Source organism: Pristis pectinata, chromosome 3, assembly GCF_009764475.1.
Source record: "Pristis pectinata isolate sPriPec2 chromosome 3, sPriPec2.1.pri, whole genome shotgun sequence".
Taxonomy (NCBI): Eukaryota; Metazoa; Chordata; class Chondrichthyes; order Rhinopristiformes; family Pristidae; genus Pristis; species Pristis pectinata.
Genome location: NC_067407.1, coordinates 81,984,732 through 82,007,984, shown reverse-complemented (window position 1 = coordinate 82,007,984; position 23,253 = coordinate 81,984,732). Strand labels below are relative to the sequence as shown.

The 23,253-nt window shown below is 38.7% G+C and overlaps 1 protein-coding gene across 1 annotated transcript in view; it reads left to right on the top strand.

The window, feature by feature from the left end:
- ralgapa2 (Ral GTPase activating protein catalytic subunit alpha 2) overlaps positions 1-23,253 on the top strand; it is a 355,144-nt gene that overhangs the window by 269,962 nt on the left and 61,929 nt on the right. The window lies entirely within an intron of this gene.

Here is a 23,253-nt window from a genome sequence, read left to right as displayed (position 1 = left end):
TCTGTACATTCAAATATCTTCCTGCACCAAAACTGCATGTTCTAGATTATAAGAAGTTTTAATTTATTTTTAACCCTTGTATTTGTTTCACCTACATCTATTTTGCACACATTTTAATGACTGGAATTTATACAGCCCCTTTATTGGTATTAGGGAATAACATACACCTCTTAAAGTTAGTGGTTAATTCATTTGATTTGGGTCTTATTTTAAGACAATAGTATGTGGAATTGATGATTTAATTTTGTCAGAGTGGTTGTTGTTTTCATGCTATGCTGTAAGATGTTTCCTCAAAGCGCAATGAAACAGTTATCATCAATTTCAGGGTGCTGCCTTGCAAATCAAGAGAGAAGGGTTGAACAGAATTGCAAAAATTCTCCTAGTGGTTTAGCTGATATACTTTGAAGGACTGTATCATGTGCAATAATTCTGAGTATTTGGAAAAACATGGCTGTGACACCAACAACAATTATTTCATTCTTGTTTTGCAAGATTGGACAAATACTCCTGTGCCCGAATTCTTGTATAGAATAAACCACAGGATTTTCTTAATGAAACTTTTTTTTTGTCAGCCGATGAAGATTGTAGATGGTTGCCCAGTCTGATTGCATCAGCTTTGAGCTTAGAAAATGTTATTAAACAGTAATGCTGACGTGGCGCAGATGTTAGACAATCTGTTTGCAAATGTAGCTGAGTAACAGTCTTAAATCACATAGGAAGCAGCAACAGATTGTGTAGAAGCATGTTGGGTCATGAGCAAGACAAATGTCATGTTTTCAAGATGCTTCTATCATGTTTTGATGTCAGTAAAAGAGCACTAAAAAAGTGCCTGTGCAGAATTAGGAGCTGTCCAGAGCACTGAGTGAACCTGAAACTTGTAATAGATTTGCCTCTTTCTAAAGCTTTGTATTTAACACATGAGTTATAAAGAAACTTGCCTGTAGGAACATTATTGGCAGATGCTAATATGAATTAGACACATTTTTCTGGATTTGTGGTTATATCAAGTAATAGAGAGGGATTAGAATCATTAGTACTTAACTGCAGGCATTGTAGTGCCATTGATTGATAATGTTAGGATGTTGTTATAAGTAAGGACAAATGCTCTGTCTAAAATAAATTGAATCAGTCTTCCTACGTATAGAGAGTACGTGGTTTATTTTGTTGTTTTACTCAACTAATTTGATGTTTTTGATTTTGTATTTGTAATATTACCAGTACATTAATTGCATTTGACACAGATGGCCTTATCATCAATTCCTGCCAATGTAATGTACAGATGCTTTATCTTTGATTAGATAAATTCCCTCACTATGGTGCATGAACAAGATAATGAATGATTTGAAATTATTTGAATGCACACAAAACCCAAAAGAATCATCCTCCAATAGTGTAACAAAAAATAATTAAAATCTTTGTAAATACCTTGTTGAGTATCTTATTTCAGTACAAATTGATTATATTATGATTTTTTCTCAAAGAAAGTGGACAATGTCTTATGATTTTTATCCATTTGGCCATGCAAAATGAGGGACTCCAAAGTGGCTTATATGACACAAAACAAAATCCCAGAGGTTCAATTAATCTACGGTCGCTCTGTTGCCAAAAAAGCTTGAGAGAGAAGGCTCATTAAATATTGGGCCTAGGTATATCTCGTCAGCAATTTAACAGATTAAAAACTGTAATAAAGCGCTTTGGGACTTCTGTTGCACGGTTACATGTGGCCTTTTTTTCCTAGTTTCTTTCCCCTGGTGCATGCTTCATTCGTAGAACATGCCAGATAATTAGACAAATGACCATCGGCACCTCCATGTACACTGATAAAATGGGACAGTTACATTGTTACACTGATCTCAATGGAAGGCCAACCTAGGGATTTGCCTCTCTCGTAATCATGGTACGAAGCAAGTGCTTTTAGCCTGATCTTTCCAGTGGAATGAGCTTTTCATGAAGGCTGTGCGTGACAACAAGTCCTTTTCACACATGCTTGACAATTGCCAGTCAGCACCTGCTCTCCTTGCGCAAATAGCTTTCAGGTACCTGAGCTCTGCTGACAGTCTGTGCTTTATCAATTGTGAAGTGAAACAAGCAATTTAAAAAAAATGAAGCAGATAGCCAAGAAACTGTTAAGTACCGTTCATGTTTCCTTTAATTTAGATGTTCAATAGGAAAACTAGTACATTGGTTGTTTCTAAAAACTTGAATTTACTAATTCTCAAATCTGTGACTTATTTGTAAATGAAAATCATGTTTATATTCTGAATTTTGATTTTTATTGCTTGGGTTATTATGCTGGCCATCATGATATTTGCATTTTATTTCCATGTAATCAGGTTTTATAACACTCCTTATAAATGAAATAAAATTTAACTTAAATATATAAATAATAATAATATTCCATAAATATTTTTAGGGGGTTAAATTTATGTAATTTAACTAAAGTTACCAATAAAAACTACACACTGAAAATAAATATATTTATACAGAAATTACATTTAGTATAGTTCTCTTTAAATACGTTTGTAGCTATGCACATTGTGTAAATTTACTTGACTTCAATGTTGAAGTGCTTCAGAATATTTTCTATACTTTCTTTCAAATTTGGTGTAAAAATATAAAGATTATTTTTATCTCCAACTCCAGTAGAAGCAACGTATAACTTGACCATGGGAAAAGCATTGAGTTTCGAGATCAAGGTCAACAACCTCTAGAGATTGTCCTTGCACCTTGTTAATGCTTGTGGCAGAACTACATTGAACAGGGAACTGAATTCACTTGAAATGAAAAGGTAGATCAGATGGGAGAATTGGTATGTGAGGGATGAAGACGTTTTCCCCAACAATATTACCATTGTAGCCTGAATTCTATGTGCTGGTAATTTTTGAACTAATTATCTTGTGCTGTTATATAAGATTGCTGAGTAGCTTGATTGGAGCTCCTTTTAATTCAACATTATGTGATGGCACACCAGGTGGTGACAGGGAGTTTAAAAGTTCAACAGGAAAATGTACAGCCTCATCAATGTCTGTCACACTGTCAATAGATTTACATTGTGCAAGGTGTCCGGGAAGCTTTGAAGGAAGGTCGTTATTCATGGCCTGTGCTGCATCATTTTGTTCTAAAATTGCCCTTTCACACAACCATTGGTAATTCAAATAGTGTTGAGTGACATTTGGGGAAATAGGCTTGCATCAGATTACAAAGTGATGTAACAATTTGGCCCAAGTTTTTTGTCCAAATCATTCCTGTTGAGTCTTCGTGTTTATTTTCCCCATTTCCTAAATTGAATAAGTTCAAAGCAAACAGACTCTCTCACAGATGGATCACCTGTCAAATATGCTCACATATTGGTTTTCAATGGGGGAAATTAGGCCCCCTTTGGGCTATGGGGGGCCTCCCCTGAGGAGTTTTAGGAAAAAACTAAGAGTGTAAACTGCATGCTAAAGTTCTGACTTCTCACTTGTTTCATTGCTGACTAATGTGTGGGACGCACGGACATTCTATTTTATTATATGTCTTCAGATGATGTCAAATTGATTATGTTAACAAATCTTCAAACTACTACAAATGAGGTTTGCAAATTTAATTTTGCTCCACTTATTGGAGATTGCTGCTCTACAGGATTTCTCATTCCTCAAACAATTCAGTCAACATCTATTAGTAGGTCATTGTGGGAAAGTGGGGGAGCCAGCAGGTGACAGTGTCATTAGAGGGATGTAACCATTATAGATCACGGTGAATGCAGAGGACAATGTCTTAATTTAAGTTTTGAAGTTGTAATCAATTTATTTTTAAAACAAATAAATAAAGCCAAAAAAACACACACATAACTTGGGGGACTAAGGATAAAGCCAAAAAAACCAGGCCATATTGGTTACATGGACCCCAAACATCAGTATGCAGTACATCATGAAGAAGTGTTTTTCAAATGTCTTAGTCAGCATGTCACCTTCAAGTGAGACTTCTCTTTTAAAAAAAACTCATTTGTGGTGTTTGCAATTTGACAACAACATTTCCTAAGATACATTAGTAACATAACATTAAAAAGTATCTCATTGGCCATAAAACACTTGAGACATCTTGAAATCATGTAAGGCACCAAATAAATGCAAGTGTATTCATATCTGGAAGAAAAAACTTTTTTATGGGAGAAGTTGGCTATATTAGGAATGTCCAGAATTATACTGTGAATGTTTTGTGCCATGGGACTGGAGACTGCAGAAGAGATGGGTTGATCAGATGTTCTGACAGATAACAAATGGAACTTCATCTGAATTCTATCACTTCATCTGTTTGAATCCTTCCCTTTCTGCAGAAAAGGGGATAAATCCTGAATGCGTGATAGCCTATTTGAAGTTTGCTCTGAAGATTTTATTGGTCAGTTTGTATATGATCTGAACACAACCGTACTTCTGAAGGAGAAACACTTTCAGCTTCTCCAGACTAGAAACAACTGTGCCAATATGGCAATTTGGATGAGAATGTTAAAAGCAATAACAAAAGATGATTGAAAGCCTAGAAGCTTTGACCCCAAAACGCATTCATTGACCCAGATTTGTTCTGGCAATTTCAACCTCTCTTTTGGACAGTTCAGGAAGTAGATCAATCAAAAATGATCTTTACACAGCAGCTAGAATCTTATCTGAGGCAACATAAAAGATAAGCTGCTAACCCACCTTTTAATGCTTGGAAAAGGAATTTCACCAAAAATAGTAATGCTGTCTTTTCTGTTTTCAGATGTTGACACACTATTTCAGCATTTTTGTTTTTTATTACAGTTGTGGAAGTTGCCTTGATAAATAAATCAAAAAAAAAACCCTGCATAGCAATTAATATTGTTATAGACTCTGCTGATGTTGAAACTGATGTCGGAGTTAACACTTCTTGAAACTGCGTGATTTCCCTGCTATGATTTCAGTTGAGGTCAAACAGCAAGCCATTTGTTCTATTCACTCACTTATAGCAATACACGAGGAGCCCATGTTAGCTTACAGAAGAGCAATCTCACTAAGTCCTATTCCCTTTCTCCTTACTTCCTTGCTCTCCTGCAAAATAATCTCTTTCAATATGCTCATCAATTCCCCTTTGATTCTTTTGCCATTAACCTACACTCAGTGGTAATTTACAGTCACCACTTCACTTACCAGCAAGTTTTGGGGAATATTTTTGTTAATGGCATTGAGAGTTTACAGAATCTATTAGAAAAGGCCTCTTCTCTATCTTTAAAAATAGATACTAGTGCCAACAGATGGACTCAGTTGGTGAAGCCTCCTCTTGCTCAGTATTTGTACCTTGTAGGCCGCTTGGATGACTCCCTTAACACAACCTGACTTGACAGTCAGTTGAACTCTTAGAATTCCCTGAGCTACTGTGAGTTTTGGGTACATTAACCAAGCAACCTATGACAAATGTTAGTGCTATTCTTGTTTCGGATGCTAAGGAACCAAATAGATGTGATTGGTCCAGCAGAGGCATTTATAGGCTTTGGAGAGCAACATGGCCTTTTCCTGTATTTTATATCTTGATCTGTAATATTGTTCACTTATTCCAGTATCTTAATGTTTCTAAAATATTGCCTACCAATATTTGATGATTTAGCTCATAGCAGATAACTGTTAGACATAAGAATCTTTATCTAAGCCACTGTCATCTAGCTTAAGACAGTTATTGGTAACTTAGCTGGTAAATAGTTCAGAATACCTTTACTAAAAGCAATAAAACTGGGAAATATTTGTACCTGAGCTAAAATGGAATGAAGGAAAATAATTAAATATAAAAACGATTAAAAGAAATTACTGAAAGTTTATTTACGTTTTTCTCTGTGAGAGTCAGTAGGGGAAAGGGAAAAGTAAGGAATTCCTATAGTTGTTTGGAAGGTCACCAGATCCAAATGGGACAAGAGGTGCTAAAAGGAAAAAAAAGTGTTGATAATCATCTCCACAGAATAGAGCAAAGTTGATCAGTGGAGCAGACAAATTAAATTTTAAGATTATTCTGCATGCAATAAAAACCATATTGCAAGTTTGTTCACTGATTCTGTCTAAGGACAAGTAAATAAATGCACAAATAAATCAGGCTGATGAGCTGCAAGTATGGATAGCCCTGTGAGATTGTGATACAAAACTGGGTGGTAGGCATTCATGGATTCAGTGCGTTCAGAAGAGATAAAAACAGGAGAAAGGGTGGTGGGGTGGCAGTCCTGATTAGGGAAGAGTTTGCGTTGTTGGGAAGAGGGTGTATTGTGGGAACAAGGACAGAATCCATTGAGTTAGGGTTGAGAAGCAAAAGAGATTTGATCATGCTATTGGGGATATTTTATTGGCCTTCAAATAGTAAGAGAAAGGTAGAGGTGCAAGTCTGTAGGCAAATTGTAGAGATGTGGAAGAAGTATAGGGTGGTCATATAAGGGGGATTTTTATTCCAAATTGATATTTGTGTAATTATGAGAAACATGGGGAAGAATTTCCAAAATCTGTTCTTAACTTCATTGACCACTGAGGTAGGGGGCAGTGGTGGATCAGTGGTGGACATGAGTTTGGCCAAGTTTCTATGGAAAAACACTTGGATAAGAGGGATCATTCAGGCTTAGATTAACATTGGTGAGAGCAAGGAACAACTTAAAAGTAGAATTTCTAAACTGAAAGAGGGCTTATTTCAGTGGGCTGGGGGAGGATTTAGCCACAGTAAAATGGGATCAAAAATTTACAGGAAAACCTGGAATGGAAGGAGGTGTCTCAGGTATAAGCTGAAAACATTTCCATGAGGAACAGTTGGAAGAACTAAGGTCAGGGTTCCTTGGATGCTGAGGGAAATAGACTATTATAATGAAAGAAAAAAGTGTTTGATGTCTGTCAGGGAATTTATCAGGCAAAAGCCAGATCAAACTCAATTGAGAGTGGAAATGAAGAAGAGAGTAAGACTTGTAAAGAGAGAACTTGAGAGTGGAATGACAGTTAAAGGGAACCCAAAGATCTTTCATTGCCATGTAAATAATGAATATATAGCATGAGGCAGGGTAAGATTTGTTGCAGACAAAGGTGGTGATTACAAATATAGGACGAGGCTAGAACGCTTGATGAGTATTTAGTACTGGTGTTTACTCAGGAACTGATAAAATATCAGTAAAAGCTGGGCTGAGGATGCAATGGATGGGGTGAAAAATGATAAGCAGGATGTAGCTACATGGATTTTAGTAAGGCATTTGACAAGGTTCCACAGGGTAGGCTTCTTCAGAAGGTCACAGGGCATGGGATCCAGGGAAGTTTGGCCATGTGGATTCAGAATTAGCTTGCCTGTAGAAAGCAGAGGGTTGTGGTGGAGGGAGTGCATTCAGATTGGAGGGCTGTGACTAGCGGTGTCCCACAAGGATCGGTTCTGGGACCTCTGCTTTTCATGATTTTTGTTAATGACTTGGATGAGGGGGTAGAAGGGTGGGTTGGCAAGTTTGCAGACAACACAAAGGTCGGTGGTGTTGTGGATAGTGTAGAGGATTGTTGAAGATTGCAGAGGGACATCGATAGGATGCAGAGCTAGGCTGAGAAGTGGCAGATGGAGTTCAATCAGGAGAAGTGTGAGAGAGTACACTTTGGAAGGACAAACTCCAAGGCAGAGTACAAAGTTAATGGCAGGATTCTTGGTAGTGTGGAGGAGCAGAGGGATCTGGGGGTCCATATCCACAGATCTCTGAAAGTTGCCTCACAGGTGGATAGGGTAGTTAAGAAAGCTTATGGGGTGTTAGCTTTCATAAGTCGAGGGATCGAGTTTAAGAGTCATGAGGTAATGACACAGCTCTATAAAACTCTGGTTAGACCACACTTAGAGTACAGTTCTGGTCGCCTCATTATAGGAAGGATGTGGAAGCGTTGGAAAGGGTGCAAAGGAGATGCTGCCTGGTTTAGAGAGTATGCATTATGAGGAGAGACTAAGGGAGCTAGGGCTTTACTCTTTGGAGAGAAGGAGGATGAGACGATAGAGGTGTACAATATATTAAGAGGAATAGATAGAGTGGACAGCCAGCGCCTCTCTCCCAGGGCACCAATGCTCAATACAAGAGGGCATGGCTTCAAAGTAATGGGTGCGAAGTTCAAGGGAGATATCAGAGGAAGGCCTTTTACCCAGAGAGTGGTTGGGGCATGGAATGTGCTGCCTGAGGCGGTGGTGGAGGCAGGTACATTTGGTCAAATTCAAGAGTTTACTAGATAAATATATGGAGGAATTTAAAATAGAGGGATATGTGGGAGGAAGGGGTTAGATAGCCTTAGGTAAGGTTTAAAGGTCGGCATAACATTGTGGGCTGAAGGGCCTGTATTGTGCTGTACTGCTCTATGTTCTATGATGTACTGGAAAGACTGGCCATGCTTAGAGTGGACAAGTTACCTGATCTCATGGCTTGCCTCTCAGATTGATTGGCATAATCTTCTATAAAAATGGAGAGCCAGCAGCAGCTTACATTCAGGAAAGGGTGCAAAGAAATTCCTAATAATTGAGGGTAAAATAGTTTAACATCAGTGGTGAATAAGGTTATCGAAATTATAAACGGGAGGAAAAATAATCTTGCATGCTCGAAGAAGCTTGAGATAATGAATGAGAGCCTGCACAAATATATAAAAGGCAAATAATGTTTGACTAACTTCATTGATTTTTTTTTTGCAGTTACAGAATATTGATGTGTGGAATGCAGTGGATGCTGTCTACATGGATGTTAGGAAAATGTTTGCAAAGAACCTGGGGAAAAAATTGAGCCTCAAGATGTAAGGGGATCAGTATCAGCTTGGATAAGAAAAATGACTGAATGTAAAACAGCAAAACATAAAAAATATTTGTTTTTCAGACAGGAGGATGATAAATGGTGGTCTCCCCACTGGTTTTGACTATACAAAAATGGAAGATTACTAAGCTTCAAATTTTGTTGATGATACTAAATTTGGATGTGTGATGAATAGGGAGGGTGATGCAAGTCGAATGCCACAGGACACAGACCAGCTGCTGGATGGAAACTAGTTGCAGATGGAATTTAGCATAGAAATGATGCATTTTGGCAGAAAGGATGTAGACTGTGCAGATTAGAAGGATATGGAAGTTGTGCGCATAGATCTTTGAGGGTGGCAGGGTGAGAGTGGTTAGAGAAATAAGTGAGATCTTGAGCTTCCCAAATAGAGGCATTGAGTAGAAAACCAGGGATGTTATGCTGAACATTACAGGCGACATAATGGGCAGCACGGTAGCGTAGCGGTCAGCGTAATGCTATTACAGCACCAGCGACCCGGGTTCAATTCCTGCTGCTGTCTGTAGGAGTTTGTACATTCTCACCATGTGCCTGCGTGGATTTCCTCCAGGTGCACCGGTTTCCTCCCACATTCCAAGACGTACGGGTTAGGAGCTGTTGGCATGCTGTGTCGACACCAGAAGAGTGGCGACACTTGCGGGCTGCCCACAGCAGATTCTCAGTAATGCAAAAAGACGCATTTCACTGTGTTTCAATGTACATGTGACTAATAAATGTCTTATCTTGAACTGTCATAAAGCTTTGTTTAAGCCAGTATTACATATAGTTCTGAACACCATACTTTAACTCCTTGAGAGGGTACGGTGGGGATTTACTGGAATAGTTTTGGGGATGAGAGATTTTCATTACCACCTTAAATTGGAGGTCTGGAGTGTTCGTCTAGGAGCTAAGGAGGTTGAAGGGAAATTTGATAGAGGTGTACTCGATTATTAGTTTACATTAGGTAGACAAAGAGATCCTGCTCCCATTTGCTGATAGTACAAGGCAAAGGAAGCACAGGTATTAATTTTTAGGCAAGAGCAACAGAAGGATGTGAGGAAGAACTTCCTGGTGCAGTGAGAGGTATTGATCTCCTGGAATGGTGGAAGCAGAGACCAGCAGTGATTTCAAAAGGGAATTAAATGGATACTGGAGGGAAATAAATTAAAAGACCATAGGAATAGATTAGTAGGGAGGACTGTTGGAATGCTCAACAGAGAGCCAGCATGGACTCAATGGGGTTAAACGTCTCATGTGCTGTAATGGCTTTTTGTCTAAAAGAATAAACAAAGTTAATGGTGATATGGTTCCTTTGATGCTCCCTTTGCTCAACAGTTTAAAATCAAAGGGGGTAGCTTTCACAATCTGAGAATCCTTTTTTCAATGTATTTAAGTGAAACAATTTGAGACATTACTGCCAAATAATACCAACTTTTGAGTTTATTAGTTTGCAAGTTTTAATTTTCATGACCACCATTTTGAGAACTTAGGGATATTAATTGTTTGCCCTGAGATGCAAATGCTGGAGTTTTTGAATTTTCTTTAATACAAGGATTTGCAATGTGGACGTTACATGGAAAAATACAGAGCTCCCCTTCAATAATCTTTGCCATTTGTTATTAACAAGCTAATGTAACCTGTACCTGATTGGCATAAATATTCTTTGGGTATTACTACACCAGGATGATGTTTGGTGGTTAGCTATTCTTGCAAAACTACTTACCACCCAGCTTCCTTTCTTGGCATCTGCTCTAGCTAGAATCGTTATCTATTTCATTTTCTCTTTCTCAGTCTTCCCAAATTTGAAACATGCCATCTTCATGACATCCTCAAAGAAAAACCTTAAAACCTTCCATCCTTGCAAATTAATGCCCCATCTTCAACCTCCCTTTTCTTTTCCAAATTCCCAAATGTGTTGTCAGACCTAATTGCCCATCTCTTTTGGATCTCCAATCAGGTATTCACTGCTGGAACAGTACCTAACTAATGACAACCTTAGTGACTGTGATTTTAGTACACTGTCTTCCCACATCCTTGCCAACCTGCCCACAGCCCTTGACATAGTTGCCGACGCCATCCTCCACTGTTCCCTTGGCTCCATTGTCCAGCCAAGTGCGCCTGGGCTTGCGCCATTCCACTTTTATTTATCTAGTCATACCGAAAACTATCTTGCAATGGTTTATCTTCCCAATTCCATGCCTTCTCCTGGAATCCCTCAGTATCTCATCTACATACTGCACCTCAGTAATGTATTCTGAAAAAAAATTGGCAGATTCCACATATGCACTGATCCATCTCCTATGCTCAGTTATCGTGGACTCATTCAGATCTCTTGTGCACAGTTATGACTTGCACCAGTACTTGCTCATCCATCACTTCTTGGGCACTTGCATTGGTTCACAGTTTAGCAATGCCACAAATTTAATATTCTTAATCTTACATTTAATATCGCAAATGACTTTACTTCCCCCTTTATTTGTTATTATCTCTATGCTTGTAAATCTCCAAAATCTCTGTTCTCTTCCACTTATCTTTTTGCATTACAGATTTCCTTTAATCTTTCCATTGGTGGTTATGCTTCATAAGTATTGAAATTTCTTCCCTAAACTTTCTTACATTTTTACCTCTCTAACTTCATTTAAAACAAGGCATAAAACCTCCTCATTTGGTGCTTTTTGATCATTTTTTGTAAGGTAAATCCGAGTCATTACTAAGCTTGTATTTACTGTGCTGAAGGCATATGCACCCCTATTCAAAACTTTCATTTTGTAAGGAAAACTAAGATATTCAATTTGGATGTTTATGAAATTTGAGTAAGTTGTACATCAGTGAGAAAAGTGTTAAAACTTCAATATTCATTTAAATCTGATTATGTCGTCTGTAAATATGCAGTATATTTTAATTCTTTCATCTTAGATTAAATGATTCCTGTATTTCTTCAGAGAGTGTAATCCATCATCAACCATTTGCTTTTGCCTCATTTACAAAGAGGACAGCTTTCTTCTTTGTGAATAATTTTCCTGACTACCACACCTTTTTGTCATCCCAATTAATTAGTCTAGCTGTTACATGAATCGTAGACCTCAATATCCATATCAAGCTTGAGATAGTTGACATAAAGAATCAGTAAATAGTTTACATATCAAAAGATTATGTTCCGAGTGTTCACAGTAAATCAGCACTAGATTATACATGTTCTTATTGGTGGGCTTTGTGAAGGAATTGAATGCTCACAAGTACACTATCTTTAGCAAGCTCGTTGTTTATTTCTTTCAGAACTTGCATTTTATAAAGCATTTTGCCGATTTTCAGCATTACATCATGCAAAGCCACTGGAGGAAATATTTTCTCATGGATTTTCCATTAATAAAAAGGGGTTTTAATCCTTTGCAATCATTCAGATACTTTTTAAATTGAATTCTCTCTCTTCCCCTCCTTCCCACCATGACCCCTGCCTTCCAACCCATCTCACACACTTGCATTCTTTCTCCCTTGGCCTCGTGTACTCTTAGAATTCTATTTTTTTTCTCTGGATCTCTGCCTTCAATTTCTTCCCTCACACTCTCCCTTTCTGTATCTCATTCATTGATTTGGAGCATAATTAGGCTTTTGGTTGGGGAGCAAAGTCACGTACAAAGGCTGGGGTGGCCTTGCCTATGATAAATAACGTCAGCTGAAAAGTTTGGAACTAATCTAAAAGGTTGACTGCAAAGGAAGTACCATGCCAAGTATTGGTCTCCAGCAGCCAGAAAACCAATAATACATTAACTACTGTAAGTAGCATAGGTCATCATCTGAAATTTGCAACTACTTTTATTTTTCTAGACAAATCAGATGATCAGGAAGGCAAAGGTACAGTTTATAAAATGTACATCAGTATGGATATTCATTAAATTCACTTCTACTCTTTCTCCCAATATCACTTTAGCATGTATCCCCTGGCCTGGTCAAAAGCAGTAAGCTGTGTTTTTAACATTCCCAGCGTAGAAGGTGCAAGTATTAGAAATGGTCCTTCTGTTTTCTTTGCACTTCAGCACATTCTTAATGAAGGGTCTCTAGGTTCTTGGTGCAATGCAGCATGTTCCTCGTCCATTTTGAGAGGTTATGAGCCAGAGATTACGATGAGTCAGTGAGGATGTCACATTTTTTCCAAGGAGGCTTTGAGATATCCTTGAATTATTTCCTCTGTGCTGGTAATATTTTCTTTGCTGTGTCAGAGCTCTTAGTAGAGTGCCTGTAGCTCTTGGTATCTAGTACCTCTGGATTGACTTTAGACTGATCAAATGCTTTAGTACTTTAAATGATTGAAGAGAACAAAAATTTGTTAAGGTAGAGAAATAAGAGAGGATTGGGTTGATCACATTGGAAAGGCCAGATAAAACCATATAGCTGCATCTATGGAATGCATTTGCATTCAAGGATTCAAATCGGGCAGAAAAGTGGCTTAAACTGAGGAAAAATTTGAGAATCAGTACTAAAAAATAATAGACATGTGTTTTTAATAGGGTTCTTATTGATCATGATTTTGGATGTTGGCTCTTACAGACCAGCTACAATGTTGCCAACACACACTCCTGAAAGATTCCAGTTATATTCACGGATAGTCCAGAGAAAGCTTGTGACATACCATAACCAGTTTTAGTTTTAAACATACTTTACATGTTTTCAATTTTTAGATAATATTCCATGTTGTTCTAATGCATTCTGATAATCTCACTTTGCAAGTTCCTCTGCATGCATGATAGCTGACTCTTCAGTTTCAGCATTGACACTAAGTAAGGTTCCATTGGAGAAGGTTATTATATCTGCTGCTTGCACACCTAACATCTTGTGAGAAGTGAAAATATGCTACCTTCTGGGAAAGTTATTATGACTAATCACTGAAATTAAATTGCTCAGTTCCTTCAGTACAATCCATCGTAAAGTGAGCCGCAAGTGCTACAACATGAAGCTTTTAGTGTGTGTACATTAAATCATTCTTTCCTAAGATCCCAAGACCTTGTCCACCTCCACCTTTCCTTCCATTATTCCTTTCAAGCTTTTACAATCCAAATTTGTTATCACCTGTTTCCTAATTCACCGCATTATTTTCTGCTTAAGATAAGACAAGCGGCTAACCTTATGGAATTAATAAATGTAGCTTAAGTCAGACAGTAACCGATGAAATGTGAGGCATGTTCAAAATTGGTTGTCAATTGAAGGATATCCTAATAGCTGATGATAGAAGAATATATACCTTGTGAATGAACGTTTTTAAATCATATCAGCTTTTGAGATAGAAATGTACATCATATTTTTCATTATTCTGTGCAGTCTTGCTGAATATTTTGATTTAGAATATTGTATTGGGAATCAAATGTTAAATGAAAGGATAATGTGGCCATATGGAAAGACAGTACTGTATTATTGAATACCTGTTGGGCAAAGATTTAGAAAGGAAATTGGATTATTTTACTATACATGAATGCAGCGCCATATGCCTCTTCCCACTGCAATGGCTGTTAACACTTCGTTAGGGCTTGTGAGCTGATGAAATTAATTAGATGTTTACAGCATTCTAATGACTTGGAGGGACACATTCCATGCAGGATATGGGCATCTGTGGTATGTCTATTAATGCTTTCACACTGGCATGGTTCATTCTGTACATTAACTCTTTATTTTGGTTAGCGATTACCTTCCTGTTTGGAGGAAAAGCCTTGCTAACTGGAAATTGAAGTACAATAAGATTTTTGCAGAAAGAACTGAATTGCAATGTGAAAATAAGCAGGAATTTCAAAACTAAATTTGGGAGCTACTGATTGGAAATTGAGGAAGTTTAGCACTGGAATAAGGTTTGCTGTCAGATGTTTTCTTGTAAGTCATGCATCTTCCATTCAAGTGACATGCATTGTATCTCATAATTAACACTAAATAATCAAATATATGTTTACTATGTGTGAAATCTATATTTTCTCTTTCAAATACTTGTTAGCGCTTTAGCCAATTGAGTCAAAGATCAATGTGACATGTCTGATGTCGCATGTGCACTGCATGATTTTATGCAGCAGTGAAGAAATTGATCGACAGTGTGTGTAAATGGGTTCCAATCGAACTTGATCCATTCTTCTGCAACTACTTGCCACCTTTCTGTGAGTGCAAGGTTTCTTGGAAGCTGCTATAAAGCATTCCTGTTGCATCAGTCTCACTCCACTGATCTTGTTGCACTTCCATGCAGATTTGCTTGATAGCTGCGTGAAGGTGAGTGTAACCCATAAAAAAAAGAAGGCTGCTGGCACCCATGAGGGACAAAAGCCAGCCGTCAGCAAGAATGTGATTGAGGAAGCACATGAGAGTGCACAACGTGCCTGTGTAAATCTGGTTTCCCCCTGTTATGCACCACAATAGCAGTGATCTGTTGTGCTCTACAGAATATTTCACATCTCCAAGAGATTGAGGAATAAGCAGGTGAGGAGAAAAAAGAAGAAGATTCCAGAAGTGAACAAGGGATCCACAATGCTGTCCAGGAACCCTTCACAGCAGTGATCTTTTAGCTCAGACAATCCCTTCATCCATCTACCTGATATTGAATTGCCAGATCCTTTCCTCAACCCATGCCAAGTTCAAGTTTATTGGTGATATAGGCATACATACATGAGCACACAATGTCATGAAAATTAGCATTGTGTGCTTTGCCTAACCCCTGCTGTTCAACATCATTCTTGACTCTTGACCTCACAATCTACCTTCTTATGACCTTGCACCTTATTGTTTACCTGCACTGCACTTTCTCTGTAGATGTTACACTTTATTCTGCATTCTGTTATTGCTTTACCTTGTACTACCTTGATGCACTGTATAATGAATTGATCTGTATGAACGGTATGCAAGACAAGTTTTTCACTGTACCTCGGTACTTGTGACAATAATATTCCAATTCCATTCATGTCTCACTATTCCACACATGTTAAGTTTTTTTTCCCCATGTTCCTGACCACAAAGTGGTGTTTTGCGTATTGGGGAACTGAAGCTTGAACAATGTGTCAAACACTTCTGTGCCTGCACTTGAGCAATTACAAACCTTTGACATTTTGTTTTGCTATAGCTAACATGGCGTAACCGCTGCAGCTTCAGAAAACCTAGAGGCAGCTGCTTGCATCTATCCCATGATGGGTAAGGTGCTCTTGGCTGTACCCTGAGTATGAAGCCAGTGAGTGCTCTATGATAGCCTACACTGACTGCATCTGACTGGCCATTGAGATTGGTGGGATAGTGAGGTAATATGTGGAGTGCTGCTCGATGAGGATGGCTATGTTGGGGGGTGTACCAGGTGAGATGTGCAGTCCCCTGTCACACTTTGGGGGGCCACACTGCTGTAGCCAATAGAACTCCTGCTTCACAGATCCACCAGCCCATGTTTCATCCTGATCTCCAGTGCTGTCTGTGTGGAGTTTGCAGGTTCTCTTTGTGACAACTTGGGTTTCCTCTGGGTGCTGTGGTTTCCTCCTATATCCCAAATACATCTAGGTTAGTAGGTATATTGGCCACAGAACACTGCCCCTTCAGTGAGGACCTACATGCACTTGTATAATTGTTGTATTTAATGTTTTGGGTAGCTGGCCACTTCGAGTAAGGATAAGATTAGCATCACAAAGATGCAACCTCGTGTCGTTCATGTTTGAGGACTCTTCTGATCTCTGATTGTTTGCAGTGCAGGGCATCTGCCAGTTCAGCACTCATTCTTGCTCCTGCGTCTGAAGTTTACTCTACCAACGGCTTGTGAGGTGCAGCATCTGCATCCAGCTGAGCTGAACTTGGAGTGCCCTCTGAAGGACATTTCACTTCTATCCCTGTCTCTTTTTGCTCAATGTATGTGTGAGTCTCCAGGTGAAAACCCGGCTATCTTCCTTATTGAGCATATTGAAGTCTGAGCTGGCATATGGTAGGCATGAGTCCTGTGACAGTGTGTCCTCAGACTGATTTGTCGTCCAGTTGTACAACTTCTTGGGTGGATGAAGACCTTATGGAAGATTAAAGCTGTGAGTTGGAGAAATCATTATACACCTGATAATTTTCCATGTGAGGGGAATGCTGTATGAAATGGGGCTGGATAAGAGTGTTCTGTCCCCAGGTGCCTGTGATGTTTGTCACCAATGATCATACATTACATTATGCCAATTTATCTCCTGGGATGCTTCCTCTGTAGATGTGAATTGCATGATAGATAGAAGGTCATTTTTGATCCTGTGCCTCTCTTTAGTTGTGAGTAATTGTTTCTCCTGCAAAGATGGAGAAATCCATAAGCATGATACATGGTGTAGTTTGATGCAAGGCCTTTGTTGATGGTGACTGTGCAGGAGAGGTGCGTAATTACATATTGTGAGGTTAAATAGCAGTGCTGACAACTGATGAGGACATGAAACAGACAGACAGAGGGGTTGGTGCACATTCAGCGTTTGAGGATTGATGTCCTTGAGTCAACTAAAGGCATTGCAAGAGTCTTGTGTAGTGATCGTCTTGTGATGCAGATGAATGTGGAACTTTGCTCATCTCTCTTCAGCTAATGAATTCACTAGACTGCCTTATCCAGGAGCAGGGAGCATACTTCTATGGCTATCTCCAGCCACAACTTCTCATCAGCAAGAATGTGAGGTTCTTGCAGCTCCTTCCCATTCCTACCATAATATCCAGTGAGCATCATTGAGTCCCAGAACAATCTTGTCATCTGCAATTCATTTTCTGACTGACTTGTGTTGTGTAGTCGGCTCCAGAATCCATCCAATGCCATGCTTTTACTGAGTTTTCAAATAATGGAACTGAAATTGACCTGCGTACAATATGAGCAGGACAACTCGGCATAATTGTTCTCGAAATCCTGAAATAATGCATTAATAGGTTGAAGTATGTCAAATGTCCTGCAGAAAATACTGGGTCTTCCTCCTGAAGACACTAACCTCACAGCATGTTTAGGGTATGTTTAACTAGCCTATTCCATCATATTACCCTATGTGCAAAAGGATCTTTCAAGTACTGCAGTACACTCCTGGCTTTAAGGTTGTTTTCTGCATAATTATAAACAATTTGGGGTAAGAGTGTTCAACTGATTTATATTTAATGTCCTTTCATTTAGCTGCTGGTACTACAATAGATAAGGTAATATCTGTGTAATATGGTCATTGGAAAAAGCTCAAGTTTAGGTATTGGCTTGAATACTAATTTAGGCAAAAGTGAGTTAATTACTAAAATTATACCACGGCCATGTTTGGATAATAATTTGGCATTTTCAATTTACTTTCACATCAAGTAGTTGATATCTTCTTCTAAGGCAGTACCTTGGGATCAAGGATGACTTGTTTTCTCCTCATTTCTGTGGGTTCTGAGGTGACTGATGATACCAATATGTGACTCAAAGGTTTTGCTTTGGATGGGGCAGTAGGTGTTTGGCGGAGTGGGCAGTTCAAGAAATGTTGCGTTCTTGTCACTGTTTATGCTAGGCTTCTATTTACTTCTGACACGTTAGCATTAGTTAATAAAAATGTTATTCGTAGCAAAGTATTATTTAATATGTAAGTATGGTTTTTTGATATCTGTAAAACTAAAAACTCAGGAGCAATGCACTAATTTTATGCAATCTGATTGAAATCTATAGTCAAGAGAGCAAGTGACATTATACACCCAACGCACTGTGGAGGAAACAAAATCCCTGTATGAAGCATGTCTGACAGCTAGTTTATAAAGGTTACTGCAAGCATGGACTGAAAAATCTGCAGGGTTGCAATGATGTATTACATCCAGTGTTCAGAAATGCATTGTGAGAGAAGCAGAGTTCTTTCGCACATTTTAAAACGGTAATTAAGCACACTGAAACCTGCAATTCACAGACATGTCTCAATGGAATTTCTTCAAATATAATTAAGAGCGGCAGGAGGAAAGAAATTGTAATTTGTAGGATTATTTGTTCCAATGTCAAAGGCTAGCTAAAGTAATAGTTGTGAGTATATTCACTACTCACTGTTTTAAAATGGATGCAGCATTCTACTTCAGTGCAAAATGCCTCTCGTGCAAATATGTGTGTCCTAAATATCTTAAAGGAATCTTTTTCCACTGTTTAATATAAAAGGCAGTGCCAAAATTCCAAATAGGTTCTGTTAATATGAATAAAGAAATTCTATTTAACTGAGTATATCTGGAAATGTTAACATTGCTGATCGTCATAAAAAGACAACTATTTTATTTCCTGTGTTAGAATTCTAAGGTAACTGAGTAAATCCATATATCCACATTCAGCTGGAAAAGATGACAGCAAAACTGTAACTTTTTTTGGTGTTCTTCATTATCTTGAATTCGTGTAAAATTTTATTTGAATACTCCTTATGCACTTCCATATGGGCAAGAAAACATTAAAGAGTTTGTTATTGCGTGTGCATTTTTGTACTGTTTATGATTCTTGTATCGTAGTAAGGGTACATTTAATGGTGCTACTAGTTATTACAGAACAGAAGTTTAAAACATTTTTAGATATTTCTCATTCGCAGGGAGAATTATATTTTCATACATCTGCTTAAATGTTTAGTGTTATAACAAGAATACATTTGTGGTAACTCTTCAACCTATAGATGACTGTTATAGAATGTTTATATCATTCATGTCTGAATGATGTGTATTCTGCAAAATAGTTGGTTGAGAGATGAGGACTGTAATTTTTTTTGTGTGCAGTAGCTATTGGTAACCTTGGAAAATAGGGCAATCGTATTGGTTTCAGTGAAACAAGAACAGAAGCAATTAACAGGAGCTTCCTTGTCTCATTCATTTGACTAGGCTTACTGGATCTTGATGAGTAGCAGACTGTACTCACTGTTGGCTGGGCCGGCAAAAAGTACTTGAAAATGCTCTTTCTCATTTTGCCAGTTGATAATATTTCAACCACTCTATGAATATTTGCATCTGTTGGCTAGTTTATAATTGATCATTTTTCATAATTATTTTGGAAGTCTTTCACTTTTTAAATATTCCTCATTCCTGTGACAATAAATTTTATTAGATTATGGTATTTTGAGTTATCCAAAACAAATTTCAAATTGGACTTTTTAAAAAGAAATGGAAATCAGACTAATTATGAGAGGTGTTATTTCAGACTGGGAGAGGCCTTAGGTGGAGATAATAAGGTCCTTCTTAGATTCCTGCTGTTCCTAATCTGCATAACTGATCTGAATATCAAAGCTAATTGTAAGATTGTCAGATTTGATGGAAGACAGAAAAAGCAAGAGCAATAAAAACAATTGATGCAATTGATAATTGTTAAAGATTTGGTTGGTTACTCAATTGCTCTTGCAGGCTGCCCCCAGAACACTCTATGCAAAAAAAGATGCATTTCACTTTGTGTTTCAATGTACATGTGACTAATAAAGGTAAATATATCAGTTTGACGTTGACAACCATGAATTGTGCAAATTGGTCAAAAAATATTTGGGCTTAAGAATGTAATATAAGAAACTTGCACAGGGGGACTTGGGTGACATCAATTTCAATGTCCAGACAATGTAGGCAAGCAATAGTTAAACGTTAATGAAATGCTTATAGATAGACCCTTAACTCTAAAATATACATTCATGGAAATAATAAGGGATTATAATGCACAGGTTAGATTGTGCTTAAAGGAATGGGAGAAAAAGTACAAAAAAGAGCAACTTGTGGTAGGGTGAATGTAGGCAGAGTAAATGAAAAATATATCATAGAGAAACTAAAAGATTCAAAGTAAATTCAATGAAATATTTAGCATTATCATACGATAAAATGGACTCCTGACCACACAATCTACCTACTTATGGCCTTACACCTTATTGTCTGCCTGCACTGCACTTTCTCTGTAACTGTAACACTTTATTCTGCATCCTATTATTGTTTTCCCATGTACTACCTCGATGCACTGATGTGATGAAATGATCTGTATGGATGGCATGCAAAACAAAGTTTCTCACTGTACCTCAGTACATGTGACTATAATAAATCAATTTATCAATTTAAATTAACCAATTGTTCACTTCTACACAGCTGCAAGTTGCAAATTTGTTGAGGGTATTGGCTGTGTAAAAGTCTACTATTTTTATTTTGTCAGACAATAGGCCAAAATAATTCAACAAAATGTGCTTTCCAGTCCTAAATTATACTAATCTTTATTGTGCTTAATGCAGAAATCCTTCCACTGAAAAGCCCCTCAAAAGAAATTAATAATTTGAGTTTATGTAAGGTACTTTCTATAATATTTGTTTCCAAGTAGTCAAATACAATACTATTTGTGTTATGGGCAGCATTGGAAATGTTGACCTCTCCCCTCACCCGAAACATTCTTTACTTTTTCTTAATGAGCATGAAAGTACAAATGAATAACAAAAAACAAAGAAAAAATGGGGGAGATTCTGACCAATCTGAATAATTTGTACAAAAAATGCTTGCTTCTGCATTTTGAAGTGTTCTATTTATTGCCATTAAACTGGTCAGAATTCCCCTAGAATTTCATGAGATTCTGAGGGTGTGTATCAGGTGCGGACATTTGATGACGGATTGATTAATTGCTTTACAAAATCTTAAAACTGTATGTTATGCCAATAATTGGAAAATCTTAACAAAATAATTGAAAATATATTTTCAATTAAGCTGGTTACCTAAAAAGGGTAATGATTTTGGCATCGTTTAATTGCAGTGTCCCCCTTGTTCCTTTTGCAGAAATAATTTAGTCAGGGAAGACTCTGAACCAAAGCTAACAAACATCCTTACCTTTATTATTCAAAATACAATAAGTTATTACATAACGTAGAGCTTCATTGATGTCCAAATAAAATGTTGATTAATGTTCCTATTAACTTATATATATCAAAAGCTCCTGCTGCATAAAAATGTTTATTTTGATTTGGGATTTGCCCACTTAAGGAATAAATGAAGAATAACCTCCCAACCTCCAGGCCTGTAGATATCAACAAGACAAACCACTAAGTAAGAAATATAAATGCAAAAATGAACTGAATTGCTTGAATTTTATGGCCTGAATTAATCACATATCAGCCACGCAACATTTACACTCCCGCATAAAACCAACAGAAATAATGTTTCGAGCTCCTTTAACTATTTTAATAGCTTTGTCATAATTCATTAGTTAACACTAGTGGCCAGTTTGCATCCAATTAGAAGAAATGTAGCAGAGCAAGTGAAGCCAACTTGCAATGATGTTTTAGCACAAAGGTTGACATTATAAAGCACTTTTTTTATCCAGCTGATAAAAGCAGTATTATGACTTGGTTGTAATGTGGCGGCCCGCACACACGGAACTCAAACTGCCATCGGGTGCATGCACGGAAGTGCGCCTAGAACTATCTCCCGGGGGCGGACCTTCCAGGAGCGTTCTGACGTGGTCGGGACCCGCGCAGTGGGAGGGGCTTGTGGGTAGAGTTTTTTGGCGCGTTTTGGTGTGGTTGAAGTAAAGTTTCTGGAGATCGGCTCTCTCTGCCTCTGCGTCGTTTTTCCATAGTGCACCACGATCATCTACATATTGGTGACCCCGACGTTCCAACGGCTCAACGGCTGGAACCAACGACTCAGCGCCCAGCCATGAGTCCGAGCAACTCACACAGCGCGGTTGCTCTGAAACTTCTGACTTTCTGGGCCACTTAGCCCCACATTTGGTTTGAGCAGGCTGAGGCCCAGTTCACCATCAGAGACATTACATCCGACGCCATGAGGTACTACTACGTGGTCAGCGTGCTCGACCAGGACACGGCAGGCTGGATCTTCGACTTCCTACGCCAGCCACCAACGGAGGACAGGTACCCTAGGATTAAGGCGCTCCTGATCCGTACTTCCGGACTCTCCCACCGCGAGCGAGCCGCACGGCTCCTACATGTGGACGGTCTGGGCGACTGCACGCCATCCGAGCTCATGAACGATATTCTGGTGCTCATGGATGGCCATAAACCATGCCTTATGTTTGAGCAGTTGTTCCTCGAGCAACTGCCAGAGGGCATTCGCCTCCTCCTCGCGAATGAGGATTTCAGCAACCCAAGGGGGGGTCGCAGCCAAAGCAGGCGTCCTTTGGCAGAGCAAGCATCGTGGAGCAGCCTCCATCGGCCTGGCCACGACCGCGCGGCCCAAAGCCCAGGTCCTGCAATCGAAGCCGTCGAGACCCACGGGGGAGAAGGATGAAGCTTTGGATCAATGGTGTTTCTTTCACCGAAGATGGGGTTCAGGCGCGCGCCACAGTCCTCTGCCATGTGCCTTCCCGGGAAACACCAGGGTCAGCCGTCGCTAATGGCTATGACGGCTGGCCACTGAGACAGCCTACTCTACCTCTGGGACCAACACTCTGGGCGGTGCTTCCTGGTAGACACCGGGGTCGAAGTCAGCGTACTTCCCCCCTCAAACATGGACACTCGTAATGCCCCGAGCTCACCGCTGCAAATGGCACCAGCATTCAAACATACAGCTCGCGAACCATCCCACTGCGTTTCGGGTCCAGCCAT